Here is a 14,437-nt window from a genome sequence, read left to right as displayed (position 1 = left end):
CCTGTGTTTTTCGTCCTGTTATCTCAGACGACATTGTTCTCTATTTCCAAGGCACCCTTTAGAAGGTCATTTTACTGGAACAATTAGTCACGTTCTCTCCACTGATGTCCAAATAATATGTCCGTGTCAGCTCTTAGCGACACTGGTTTTAAAGCCACAATCACGATTCCCTTCAGCTGCCATAAACAGATAAATGGATGTGTCTTTTACAGCGAGCGGTTAACGTTTGTCAGAGATCCAGCAACCATATGCTTTTGTTCTTCACATCAGCCAACTTCCTCTTTCACACTGTAACTCAATTCTAGGGACACAACAGCTAATCTGTACCAAATCCTATGTGTAGCAAACAACCAGTTTGTGTAAATCCTACTGACTTTAAAGTTTTTGCACTGCCCATTTTTAATCCTGTGCACAGATGACTGCAGTTGGTCACGTACTGAATGCCTTTAAAGAGATGTAGGTTCTACAGCCCTCCCCCTTAAACTCCCCCTTGACCACCTGTTGCATCTGTCTCAACATCAGCCAATCGCCCTTATGGTATTATTACCCCTCCCATCTCCTTTCTTCCTCAGTCCATATCTGTGTAATCAATGTGCGTAATCCATTAGAAGTCTGTTTTCCAATTTCAGTAAAGAAATACAGAGGAGTAGTGTTGGAGTTGGGTTGTGTTGGTGTTGCGTTGTTGTGGGATAGGTTCTGGATATATTTTAGGTATATACTTTTACTAGTGCTTATTGTAAAATGTGCCACTCTCATTGTGGCACATGCATATGCTCTGCCCCTGTGCCCTCTGCACATTGGTTTTTAGACAGACTAGACCAGACCTAACTTTAAAATGACCTGTAAAGTCTGCAGCTAATGATTTCCTGGGAGCATCTGGAAACTCAACAGGAGCCATTGGAGTCCTTGTTTTAACAAATAATTGTTATCAGAACTCTGATAGAAAACACAAGAATCTATAACCATGTGCAAACATCCCACGAATAATACATTTTAATATTTTCTTGGTAGATGTTAAATCTCTGCACCCTTTATGAGCACGTCACCATTTATTCCCTGACACTTTTAAGGGAAAATACCTTACAATCATATCACCATTACACCAAATTCCTCCTGAACCATTTACTAATCTTTCAATTCCTCAAAGAGATTCCTGACAATTGGCGAACTTTATCATTGCACATCCTCAACAGACTTTGCAGAATATCTGTGGGTGAATATATTCATATTCACCCACATCTATGGACTTCCACTCACTTCCACCACATTCAACATCCTCCCGTGCCTTGCATGCATCCTCACTCCCAGCAGGAAATCTGGGAAAAAAATCAGCACGAGTGTCTACCTCCTGGAATGTGATGGATTTCAAAACACAATTTTTGTCTAGATAACAAGCAGGACAATCTTGGACACTTGATTTCCCTATTCCATTCTCACTGGGCACAACGGTTTGTGCTCAGTGCAGATGTAAATGGTTTCCATGGTCAAGTTTTATTATGTGCAACAGACCATATAAATGCGTTTTCAATTGTACTATAATGACATTTTACATTGCGTAAACATCTAAAAGCAAAATCAACTAACCTCTATGAGGTCTTGCCCAATCATAATCGCACTAATATCTACTGTGACCACACATTTTTATGGGATTATAAGGTGATAATGCTAAAGGATTAATGATAAACTCCTTTACCTTCTCAAAAGCCTCGAAATACTCTCACGCTTTTTTACCCCAAACACATTCCACAGGATTGATTTAAGAAAACAGACATGATGGAAAGAATTGGCATCCCTGTAGCCTTATCGGAATTTAGTGATTATATTTAGAAATGGCGAACCCCCGGAAATGGGATAGGAATTTTTATAGATGACCCGTTGGGCTTTATGATATTGTGCCACTGACACTAATTTTGGTCTGTCTTTGCTTTAACTTTACAATATTTGACACATAATGTAGATATAGAATGTTTTTAAACATTTTATTTTGGGGGGTTTTCCTCTCCCAATTGCATATACAAGTTCAGCAATGGAACATATTTGACCAAAGCACATTGATCATCACACAAGTCAGATATCCCTAAGAGTGACAGTGGTGTGCTTTACAAATGCTGTTTGATTGATTGATTGAAGTCATCTCTTTCAACTTAGCATTGATTACATATAATGAGTAAGACATGGCAATGTTAATCTATAGCATCTGAGTCCGAGCAGCTATGCTGAGAGGAAGACTTAAAATGGAGGTCCACTTATCGGACTAAGTCCTGGAATCCAGTCGGAATTGCTTTGGTAGAAAAATCCCGCTTTATGTATGCCTTAAAAGGAAGATATATCTTTTCAAATTTGTCCATACAATCATGCAACAAGGTCGTAAGTAGACCAGATCTTGCTCCATCAAACATGTTTCGGTGGGGTGGATGCCAGGGCAAGGCAACGAGCCATTAACAGGTGAGTGATGCGTTTTCCAGATCGGGATGTAAGAGGGTATATACTGCTTGTGCCAGGGTCTCCGAGCAAGACCACCAGTGGATCCATTGTTAGTGAGTTTCCTAGCATCAGTCTGATTTGTGATAAAATAGTCCTGAGTCAAACTTCAAGACCGCCACATATAGAAGAACGATCCTCCTCTCCCCACAGCCCCTTCAACAGGCATCTGTGGTACTAAACATGGCTTGTAAGCACATTGGGGAAAAGTAACATTGCGTCAGCAGCTTATACGCACTCTCCCGGTGGAAAGTGCAGATAGATTACTTGGTCACTTTCCTCCCGATCTTTTCCCAAGTTACACTTGAGATTTTTCACCCCAGATAGCCCTCCCGGGCCAACCTGTAATGATGTTTAGGATTAGGGGCCAAGCCTGAAATGACCTTTTCCAATAAAGTCATGCTCTTATGCATAAGTTTATTAGCAAATAGGCTTTTTAGAGCAGTTTTGTCTCTGCTGGCCTTGTCCTTTACAACCCTGGATCCTCCTCAGTGAAATAGTTGAGTGAGACGAAAGTGTTCTCCCTGTCCAAATACCAGTCAGTCCGGAAGACTTCTCTCAAGCACAGCTCCCCATTGAGTACAAGTCTTCCAGGGTGTGGGGATGTCCAGCATTCCAACATCCAAAGCTCAGGTGCGTCAACCCAGGTGTGAATTTTGGATTATGTTGTATTGGTGTCATTGGAGATGGGAAAGTGGTAGAGCCCCTCTTCCAGGTAATCTGTGGCTAGTTTTCTAATGTTAAGGTGGCATTGAGCGTCTCTTATTTCTTGGGTCGATCTCTTTGAGGCAGCCATAAGAGGGTGTGGATTGGGACGGGTGAGAAGTGTTGTCCAATGTGTACCCATTTTTTGCTGCTTGCATGTGCAGTCCAATCTAAGGTGGGGTACAGTTGAGCTGCTAATATGTCAGATTTGATGTCCGTGAACCCTAATCCTCCCTCCCCGGTGGGTCTGTAAAGTGTGGTACTCGGCCCTTTTGGGGCTCGCTCTTTCCATACAATGATAGGAGCTTTTTTTGTTTCTGATCTAGAGTGGAGGCTGGGAATTTAAGTTGTAGGGTATGGGCTACATAGAAGTCTCAGTAGAAATTTTATTTTGACAAGTCATCCTGCTAAGCTTGCACCAACAATTGAGATCCTTAAAGACTGTGTGCAAGAGAGGTGGAGCAATGTATCTGTAGAGCTTGTCAGCGGAATCTGGGATATATAACCTTCGGTATAGGATTGCTGACAGTGTCCATACAAAGCCATTACAAGTTACAATGTCCCGGGCATCTATTTTCAGGGTCGCTATCCTTAGGCCTCTAGATTTTGAGTAATTCACTGTGGAGCCTCTGACTTCCGAGAAACGTGCCAGTTCCTCCTTTTAAAGCAAACATATAAGAGATGATGGATGGAGCGCTAAAACATTTCAGACACTCACCCCCAGTCACAGATCTATGTTGAATCCATCATCATTCTTTAGCTCACTTCGCTAGCTCAGTTCAGACCCAGCTATATGCAAATCAGTCTTGACCCTGTACCTTATGGGAACAGTCCAGCCCGAACTGCAAAGCCAGGTCTTCCTTGAACTGGAAACAAACATCCTGGTACCGGTTTCTGGGTAACACCCTTCATCAGCCACGCTAGCTTGAATTCAGTGGCAAAGTAAGCAAGGGACCCACGTCTGGGCATACCCTGCCAACTTAGGGCGAACAAAGCAAACACAAGGAGATGATGGACGGAGTGCTGAAACTTTTCAGACTCTCACCCCCAGTCACAGATCTGGGTTGAATCCATCATCATTCTTTAGCTCACTTCACCACCCCAGTTTAGACACAGCTATATGCAAATCAGTCTTGACCTTGTGCCTCATGTGAACAGTCCAGCCGAACTGCCAAGCCAGGTCTTCCCTGAACCGGAAACAAGCATCCTGGGACCAGCTTCTGGGTAACACCCTTCATCAGCCAGGCTAGCTTGAATCCAGTGGCAAAGTGAACAAGGGACCCAAGTCTGGGCATACCCTGCCAACTTAGGGCGAACAAAGCAAACATGAGGAGATGCCTTTTAGGCATGGATAAAGGAAGAATGGGTCAGTTAGAAAGCAGAGGACGTTATCTAAATAATGTGTGGTGACCTTCAGGCCTTTTGCATTTGGGTTAGCTTGTATTTTTGGATGAACGGTTCTATTGATAAAGTGAATATTAGCGGAGACATAGGGCAACCCTACCTCGTGAGATGAGGAGCAGGGATGAGAGGTCCCTGTTCACTTTCAATTTAGTCGACTGGCTTTGGAAGACTGCTAAAATCATGCACTTGAAGTTTGGGCCCATGAGTATCTTATTTAGAAGCTTGGATAGATAGGGTCAATGCACCCTATCAAAAGCCTTCGCCGGATTTAAGGAGAGAACGATTTAAGGAGAGAAGGACAATAGATGTGTTTTTTTTGGGCCACCACCAATATTGTGACAAACCCATCTCTCTGCTCCACTTCCCAGCCAAGTAATCAAGAAAGCTAAAGGTTTTCTGTGGGGTTTCTGTTTGTACAGGAAGGATGGCGCCTGGGCTTGTAGAGGTAAGAGTTTGGTAAAAATAATAATACTAGTATGGTGCTACAGGTTAGAGGGGATCCCCAAACCTCTACAGTGAGTGACAAGGGTTCACTCAGTGACTATAACAAACAAATCCTGTGCACACGTTAAGTTTGGTATCTATAACACTCATTCATAGTAACAAGGTATCATCATATTTTCACCACTTTGTTTTATATGATGATACCTTGTTACTATGAATGAGTTGTACAGACACAGAACGTAACGTGTGCACAGGATTTGTTTGATATAATCAAGAAAGCTATCAAAGCCCAACTTTCTGAGTTCATTGCGACAAACCACATCCTGCACCTTTCTCAATTGGGCTTTAGAAGCAACCACGGCATAGAGACCGCTCTCCTTGCCGCTACAGATGACATCCACACCCTCCTCAACCAAGGCGATACTGCTGCTCATCCTCCTGGGCCTCTCAGCCACCTTCCATACCATGTCTTACCACACCCTCTGCGCAAGCCTTCACAAGGCCAGTAGCCGCGACAAAGTCGTAGAATGGATCCCCTCCTTCCTCACTGGCAGAACACAGAGAGACTACCATTATTCATCTCAGAACCCAAAGAGATCAGCTGCGGAGTGCCACAGGGATCCTCCCTAAGCCCCACCTCTTCAACATCTATATGGCCCCACTAGCAGCCATCTTCAGAAGCCACGGACTCAACATGGTCTCCTATGCCGATGACACCTAGCTGATTCTCTCCCTCACAGGCGAACCCACAGCCACCAAGAGCAACTTCCACAACGGGATGAAGGCAGTCGCCATCTGGATGAAGAACAGCAACCTCAAGCTTAACTCAGACAAGACCAAAGTCCTCATCCTGGGCTTCACCCCTACGCTTGAGACAACTCCTGGTGGCCCACAGCGCTCAGAACCCCTCCACATCCACGGACCATGCACAAAATGTCATCATCATCTTGGAATCCTCGCTCTAAATGAACCACCAAATCAACGCTGTTTTGTCCTTCTGCTTCCACACGGTCCGCCTGCTTCGTAAGGTCTTCATGTGGTTCACCACCGAGTCGAGCAAAATGGTCACTCATGCGCTCGTCAGCAGCAGACTCGACTACAGCAATGCACTGTATGCCGGCACCACCCAGAAACTCCAAAAGAATCTGCAGAACATCCAGAGTGCCTCCGGCAGACTCATCCTGAACATCCCATGCCGAAGCCACATCACTGGCCATCTGAGAGTCCTTCACTGCCTAACTATCAATAAAATAATTACCTGCAAGCACCTCACGCATGCCTACGAAGCCCTCCACAATGCCGGACCTGCATACCTCAACCACCGCCTCTCCTTCTACACCCCCACCAAACATCTTCGCTACGCCCAACTGGCCCTGGCCACCATCCCATGGATCCCTAGACCACAGCTGGAGGAAGATCCTTGTCCTACCTTGCTACGAAGACCTGGAACTCCTTACCTTTGCATCTTAGGCAATCACCATCGCTGCTGCACTTCAGGAAGAACCTCAAAACCTGGCTCTTTGACTGAACTGCATATCCTACCACCCACTCAGCACCTTGAGACCCTCACGGGTGAGTAGTTGCACTTAATAAGAAACCTGATTGATTGGAGGTAGGATAGGGTGTTCCCTCACATACAAAGGCTGGCACCAGGTATAAATATTGGACCCTCACAACAACTCTTCGGTACACTCCTGGACTTGCGGAAGATCAGGGCATCCCTGCTGCGAGAAAGAATGCCTCACTACCTGAAGGACTGCCTTGCAGCATGAAGGACTGCTGTGCTGCTTGTAGGAGAACTGGACAGGTCGTTTGAACCCAGGACCAAATGAGTGACTCCAAGGCTCGCTTGCCTGCTGTGTGAGCTTCAGGGACATAACAAGCTCCTGAGGAATTAAACCCTGTTGGTGGTCCCTGCTGGAAGGAGTCCTACCCCCCCTCCCACACCCCACGTGGTGCCCTCCAGGCACTGGATCCATTGAAATGGTGCTGGCGGCACTGCTCCTGCCAACCCTAATGGTTTGCACTTAAAAAACTTTTCATCAAAAACTTAGTGAAAAACCAACAGAAGACCGGGGCCTCTCTGCCAGCCAATCTGCCCAAGGTGCACAGCAGGTCAGCCTGACTTCGTGGTAGCTCCCACTACATCCTTCACAGCAGCAAGTCCATTACAGAGGGACCTCTTGGTGACGGTGTCCAGTCTAGAGGCGTCTTCTTCGGCTACAGCCTGCAACTGGGTCCCACAGGAGAAATCGGACTTCCAAAGAGATGTCTTAGTCTGAAGGTAGTGATCTTCACCGGGCTCAACAACAACCAGATCCCCATCGACGACGACCTCTTAGGCCTGAAAATCCCGCATTTCCTGTTATCACCGGCATCATCAAGATTTCGTCCAGCGACAACTCTTGATCGGACACAGCCTGTCTTGACACGCTGAACACTAACTTCCCCAAGATTTTTTGCCTGAAAATATTCTAAGACCAAAAGCAGCCGAGACCGGGCCCAATGCACTCCTTGTAACTGACCTGTGCTCCATCACAAACAGCCTTAACTTTTGAATTTGACCGGTCTCATGCGAACAGATACCCCCACAGTTAGCACTTTGATCTTTCACTAAAAAAATAAAAAATAATAACTTTGTTTCTACTAATTGGATATAATTTGTGTTGGTGTCATTTTACTTATTAATATTTACTCAATTTTTTATAAATTAGCCTGGGATTTTGCTTGTGTTGTGTTTTTACTTTACTACTGTTTGCGTGCTGCATGAATACTTTACACATTGCGTCTAAGTTAAGCCTAACTGCTTTTGTGCCAAGCAGTCAGCAGCACAAGGGTTAAGCACAGGTTAAATTGTGGACATTCTGGGGTTCACTCTGACAAGGATTTTGTTTATTATTAGAGGGACTTCCACCACTCTCAACCAATGACCCAATTTCTTACAGTAAGCTGATGAGGACTTTATGTGTTAGGAATGCAGCCTTTCTTCCTTTCATAGAACAGAAGGGTATCCTTATTTTTTCAATTCTGTTTCTGATATGGAACCCCTTGGGTAAATTTCGGCCTTCTTTAGCTTTCATAACCATGTCCTTCTAAGTTATAATTTCCTTGATCTCTCCAAAATAATTTTCAGCTACAAAACTGTCCAAGGGAGTCTTTCCGGATATAAAAATTCAACAAGATTCCCAATGCATTTTCAGATTTGTTGTTGATTAGAAAATTTACCAGTTTGTTGTACTCTCTTTTGGCCTTGAATCTACACCATGCGTATGTACCAAGGTATTATCCACAGTGTTTCTATATTTGGTTATTGACAAATGTGCGCATCTACATTGTTTAAAGCAAAGGTCGATACCAGTGATCTTAACTTATACTGCATGAGTAGGGAAACTTTAGGAACTGAAACACCTAAATACTGCTTGGAATCATATGTGGAGGTACACTGGACTCACTCACCTTTACCTCAAGCCCCAAATGTGGCACTTCTTGCCCAACGACAATTAGAATATTAGAACTGCAAAACTCAGGTTTAGGTGGCTTGGTCATCCTGACTTGGTGAATTAAGGAAGCTAATTAACTCGTACAGAGATCTCTGGTGCCCCTCAGCTGATGGTGTTCAGCGTAGTTGATGTTTTTTATATTGGAGGGCTAACCTTGAGGACACTCAAACCAGTGCTAGTGGACAAGAATGGAGGCAGATCAGTCCTCCACTTGGAGGAACAGTCTTCTGAGATCCTATTTCTTTGCCACATTGCAACAAAATCAGTTAGTCCTTGTACATACAGAAATCAAAATGACCAAAGTTATGTCACTCCGTGGCGGGGAGCAGGGAAGGATCCTGTTATCTCAGCCTGACAAAGTTGAGGTACTGAAGAATAACAAAACCTGGAAATCTAAGGAACCTAGAATCCCAGCTGATTTGGGAGGTGATGAGCTGAGGTTTCACCTAGAATATTTTGAATGAGGTACCGGAATTAGATGACTTGTCTTTTCAGTGCTTCTTCATAAATCCTGATGTGCAGGAAAAAGAAGAGCCACTTAAACAACAACAACAACAACAAAGGAGTTTATAAAGCGCCTGGTGACGCCATCACGGCGTGTCCCCGCGCTGAAACGACGGGCATGGTTATCATGGCTGCACCTAAGTGGCAGCAGCTGATTTCTTAAAGGCAGAAGATGCTGGTCTACCCTTATTTCAAAAAGGAGAAAAAATGTATGAAGCATGAAATACTAAAACTAAGGAAGGACTTTCTTCGACAGCCTGCCAATATGCTTCTTCGTTTGAGCAGGAGAGAAGGAAATTAACAAATGTATGGTGAGTCAAATCCTTCTAAGTTGATTCCTGCACATAAACCATTCAGCCCTAAATCTGTTGCATGCCAGTATATGGTCTGAGATGGTTGAAATTTGCAGCAGGTAGCTGAATGTGCTTTGGCATCAGTTTTTTGTAAGGATGTGTTTTGCAATACATCTTAACTGAGGATGCCTTTTATCCTTGGACTTTTTCTCTCTCATCTTTATTCTCGTGTCCTCATTCTGTTAATTGTTGCTGGAAGGTTTTGAGAAGGATGTTTGGTTGCAAAAAACAAAATGAATGACAGGCTATAGGAAGGGTTGGATGTGTGTGAATGTTATACTTCTAGATAATGTGCTGTCCCCTTGGTGTTCTCATTAAGACTACTGTAGGGGCTGGCTTACTATATGGTGCACACTTATTTAAGTGAAGCACCCTGCACTAATCCAGACAACCCTTATGGTGATTTCGGTGGTCTTATACAACCTTAGAAAGCTCTCTAAGTGGTAGCTGTGGAGAGCAGCCTTCAGGCTTAGTCCATGAGTGTAAAGCAGCTTGTTTTACCAGTATTAATCATATAGTGTAGGTTAAGTGAAAAAAAAACCAACACAGTGTAGTTATAATAAGTATTTATTATAAACATTCACTAACACACTGGTATATCTCCTACCCAGAGCTATAATCACAATACACACAATACTTCAATAGTAGAACAGGTAAGTAGCACAAATACACAGTGGTCTCCAGTGGGAGATCAAACCATTTACTAATAGCGTGGAAAGCGAACTGCAACCAAAGAGGAGACTTGACCCAATAGACTTAGAAGAGCCGGGGACCCAAGAAACCACCCAAGGTAAGGTGGAGAAGCGTGGCTCAGTGGTTAGAGGCGGCAGACCCGGAAGCTGAGATCGACCGTGGACCAGGGTTCGATTCCCCGCCTCGGCGGGTCTCTGGCTCACAAATTCCACGGATTCGACAATTCTCGCTCTGGTGCCTACTCAACTCACGGGGTCACACTCTGCGACTCTGGGCAATAGCTTGCTTAATCTCCACTACGGCCCCTCGCGGCGGGATGCCTGGCTTTCACCTTGTGGTCACCCTGCCGGGGTTTCTCACAGGGGAATACCAGGACGGGTTCCCTAAGCAAGCGCCGGGACGCTTACGGGCAGCTGTGCGCTTTACAAGTCCAACACATTTACATTTACAAGTACAGAGAAACCCCACGGAGGACGTGTGCAGAGTGGAAACACAGCTGCATACTCAATGCAAGTCAATGGGGAAGTCGCGGTTGCATCTTTCAGGAAGAAGGACCCTTTCCAGAGGACCCTGAAGAAACCCAGTGAAAGATGGGAGGTTAGAGTCACCCCATCCATGGATACCCCAGGAACCAGGATACCTACACCAGGGAAGCCAGGTGCATAGGTGCGATCTGACGTTGGAAACTGCTGTATACCACAATGGAGGACTTCAGTGAAGATGCCCCTGGTAAAGAAGGTGAAAGAGTTTGGTAGGATCCAAGGGTGGATTCTTGAAGAGGAGTACCTGCAAGCAGAAAGGACAGAGTCTATGCCACTCAGAAGTGACCAGGAGGCACTGAAGACCAATGACCACCGATGACAGAAGATGCAGGAGGGTTGAAGGTGACCTTGTAGCTGCAGCTGTGAGGACCAGGCGACGATGTGGAAAACCAGGAGCCGTTCACAAGCTGTCTCACATCAGAAGTCAAGAACCAGGGGAGTTAGTGTCTGTCGAGAGCACCAACAAGCCTTGGCAGCAGTAACAGACTTGGAAAGCGAAGAAGGTGCAATGTCAGGACCAGCAAGGTCCAAGGGACTCTCCAAGTTAGAGCAGGCCCAAGTAAGCAAGGAAGCCCACTGGAGTCAAAGAAAACTCTCTAGAGGATCCACAGGCCGAAGGCATAGGAGTCACAAGAAGATATTGGCAGGAAGAGATGCTGGAGTTTCTTGTTACACAAAGATCTCTGGAGGAGGGAGTCAACAAGACTTGGCAACAGCAAGTCAACATGGCGCACAGGGGTGCTGTTCCAGTGGTTCAGACGAAGAATACTGGCCTGAAACTCGGTGAGCCGAAGGTGCAGGCCTCAAAGGAGTTGCAGAACCACTAACAGTGTGGACGTCAGAGCAGCAGACTGGTCAGCTTAGTTGCGGTGCCTGCAAATGCAGGTGAGTGTTTTCGGATCTGAATCTTGTCCCACAACGATTCTAGGGACCCACCCACAAGTAAACCCTTAAGTACCAAAAGGAAAGGATTGGGACGATTCATGGGTCCTTCCCAAAGAATGGGCTGGTCAGAGGGGAGGATATTTCCAATTCCTTTGTCCAGTTTCGCACCAGAGCAGGAGCCAATGGCTCCCTGAACTGGTTCTAATTGGAGTATGCAAGGAGGGAACCAAATGTGCCCTACAAAGCAGTCTGGTGTCACTGACAAGTGCAGACACCCCAGCCCAATACACTAAGTCCTGCCTGGGACATGGTCACACCTCCGTGTGACAGGAAACCTATTGTACTACCTTCCCCTGCTCGAGCCTGGATCAGCAGCAGGAGGGCAGAATCATCATGTATGTGGTCGGCAGCAGCACTAGCTTGCTGTTAGACCCTGAAAGGCTGGTACCCGGAATCAAGTGGGCTCCCTAGGGGAGCCCCCCAGTACATGGGATTCTACATCCAACACTGCAATCAGTGTTGGGTAGGATTCCAACATGTTTGATACCAAACATGACGGTTTCGGTGCAGCCAACATATCGTTAGACATCTTCTCATCTCTTGATGTCCACTAAATGTATGAGATGGCTGACCGCACTTACAAAGCCTGGAGAATGGAGTCCTGGGTTTGTAGAGATAAATTATCATCAGATACAAGTTGTAGGTGATTCCAGGCACCCAGCACTGACTTTATAAACCTGGCATGAAGCTGCCATATGATTAGGAACTTCTGGAGTAACATTTTCGAGTACTTTTCAACCGTAACGGAGGTGAACATAACACCATCATCCATGTCGGCCTTTCTAGGATGCAACATTCAGATATAGCTGAGTGTGCAATGATTCACATGCATAGCTTTGTTATTGGCCAGTGTCTGGGGGAGAAACATAGCCCCCAATATAAAAGTGTGGCTGGCTGATTTAGTTTATTGCAGCTAACAACTTGAGATTTAACTATTCCGCACTCCCTTTGGCAAGCAGACCCAAACATATTTGGACGCCCTTACAAAGTTACCTGGCTGGTGTTGACATACCCATTTATGGCGATCAAATTTGTCTGTCAGGGTAGCATCCCTCTAGGACTGGAGGGGCGGGCTAGATGTGTGGTAGGTATGCAACAAATGGGAGCCTTATGCAAATCACAGTGGCTGACTGGGTGCCCCCTCTTTCACTTTCCTTCTTATTTCAGGAAATATACACTATATTTAGTTAGGATTACCTAAACATCTACATTGTCTCCTATGTGAAGGGAGTATTATTAACCTGTAGTATATATACGTGAAAAATCATCATACTAACTGATGCGCTTTCTTGGCATGGAAAGCTGTTTTAATATTTTTGGAAAAGCAAAATAAAAGCTTTTTGTTTTTGAAAATTTTAAGATAAGCCCATTTATGTGATGCCACTAGTCTAAGGTGCAATGATGTTAGCCATGACCTGGAGTTTTCATCTCTACTGACATTGCCTCTTGTGTAATCATGTGCAATGTGCACAAATGAAGGGCAACTGGCCTGCACCACACCACCGGACCACTTTTGTCCCCAAAGCAAGTTCTGTCCATGCTTGCCAGTTTGAGATTCCCTAGGGCTGGTGGTAAACTGCGTCTTCCCATTTCTCGTGCCACACTAGATGAATTCCAAACCTCCTTAGCTTACATTTGTTTACGGCATGGCCGGACTGGCTGTTCCAGAAGTCGGGCATTTCCCCGGGAGGCTGGTGTGGGGGCAGTGTTGTTACCAGTGGCCATTTTTGTAGCAGTGCAGAAGTTTTGAAGGCACCTGATGCAGAGTTCCTTGTGTGTCCAGTAGTTTTTATGCAACAATAAAAGTGTAAAGATAACTCCGTTAATTAATGTACCATATCGGGAGCTGGTCTGAAAAGAGTTTCAAGGGCTGCTTTGGGTTCCCAGTCCTGCCCTGGTTTAGCGCTAATACTCTCACCTCTGCACAGCTTCTCTGTTTATCTAAGCAATGCTGGGCCAAGTCCTGGAACCAGAGGAAAACAGTGTTTTTGCAAGCCAAAAGATTCTATGGTTAACACTGAATGGGCCAGATGTATGCTGAGATTTTGCATGCGCAAGCGGGTATACGACCCGTTTGCGCATGCAAAATCTGATAGGCCCATGTACAAACACTATTTTGCGAGTCGCAAAAAATATCGACACGCAAAATAATCTTTAGCGACTCGCAATTAGGAAAGGGCGTTCCAAGGGCGTCCCTTCCTAATTGCGACTTGCAGCCCTATGTATGAATGTTTTGCAACCACAATTGCAGTCGCAAAACACTTGCAATTGACTGCCCTCTTCCAGAAGGTAGTAATGCAGTCGCAAAGGGGAAGGGGTCCCTTCCCCTTTGCAAATGAAGGGGAAAATATTTTTTAGGGGCAGGCAGTGGTCCCAGGGACCCCAACCTGCTCTTAAAAGATTAAACAATTATTATTATTTTTTAAATATCTCCTGTTTTCCTTTAAGGAAAACGGGCTGCATAAAAAAAAGCTGCTTTATTTAAAAGCAGTCCCAGACATGGAGGTCTAATGAGCCCTGCAGGCCACCATACCTGGGAGGGCCAGCCATTCCCAATAGGGTCACAAATTGTGAGTGCTTCATTAGTATTCATGAGGCTCACATTTTGTGACCTCATTGGGAATTGTAATCAGTGTCTCAGACATTGTTGTACATTGTAAATTGCGTCTTGCAATTTGTGACTCGCAATCGAGTGCAAATTGCGGTCGTACATCTGACTCAATATTGCTTTTGGCGTGGAAGACCCGTAGGGATTGCCAACGGTACCTTACTGGCCACTCCCCTGTAGTTGTGATAGAGAATAGAGCAGTTAATTCTATATGACAAGTGTCCTGCCAGACAGACAGCACAGGTTTTTAAATTCGGG

The sequence above is a fragment of the Lissotriton helveticus genome, chromosome 2_2, assembly GCF_964261635.1.
Source record: "Lissotriton helveticus chromosome 2_2, aLisHel1.1, whole genome shotgun sequence".
NCBI lineage: Eukaryota > Metazoa > Chordata > Amphibia > Caudata > Salamandridae > Lissotriton > Lissotriton helveticus.
The sequence above is the reverse complement of the archived record's forward strand: the minus strand, read 5'-3'. Positions refer to the sequence as shown.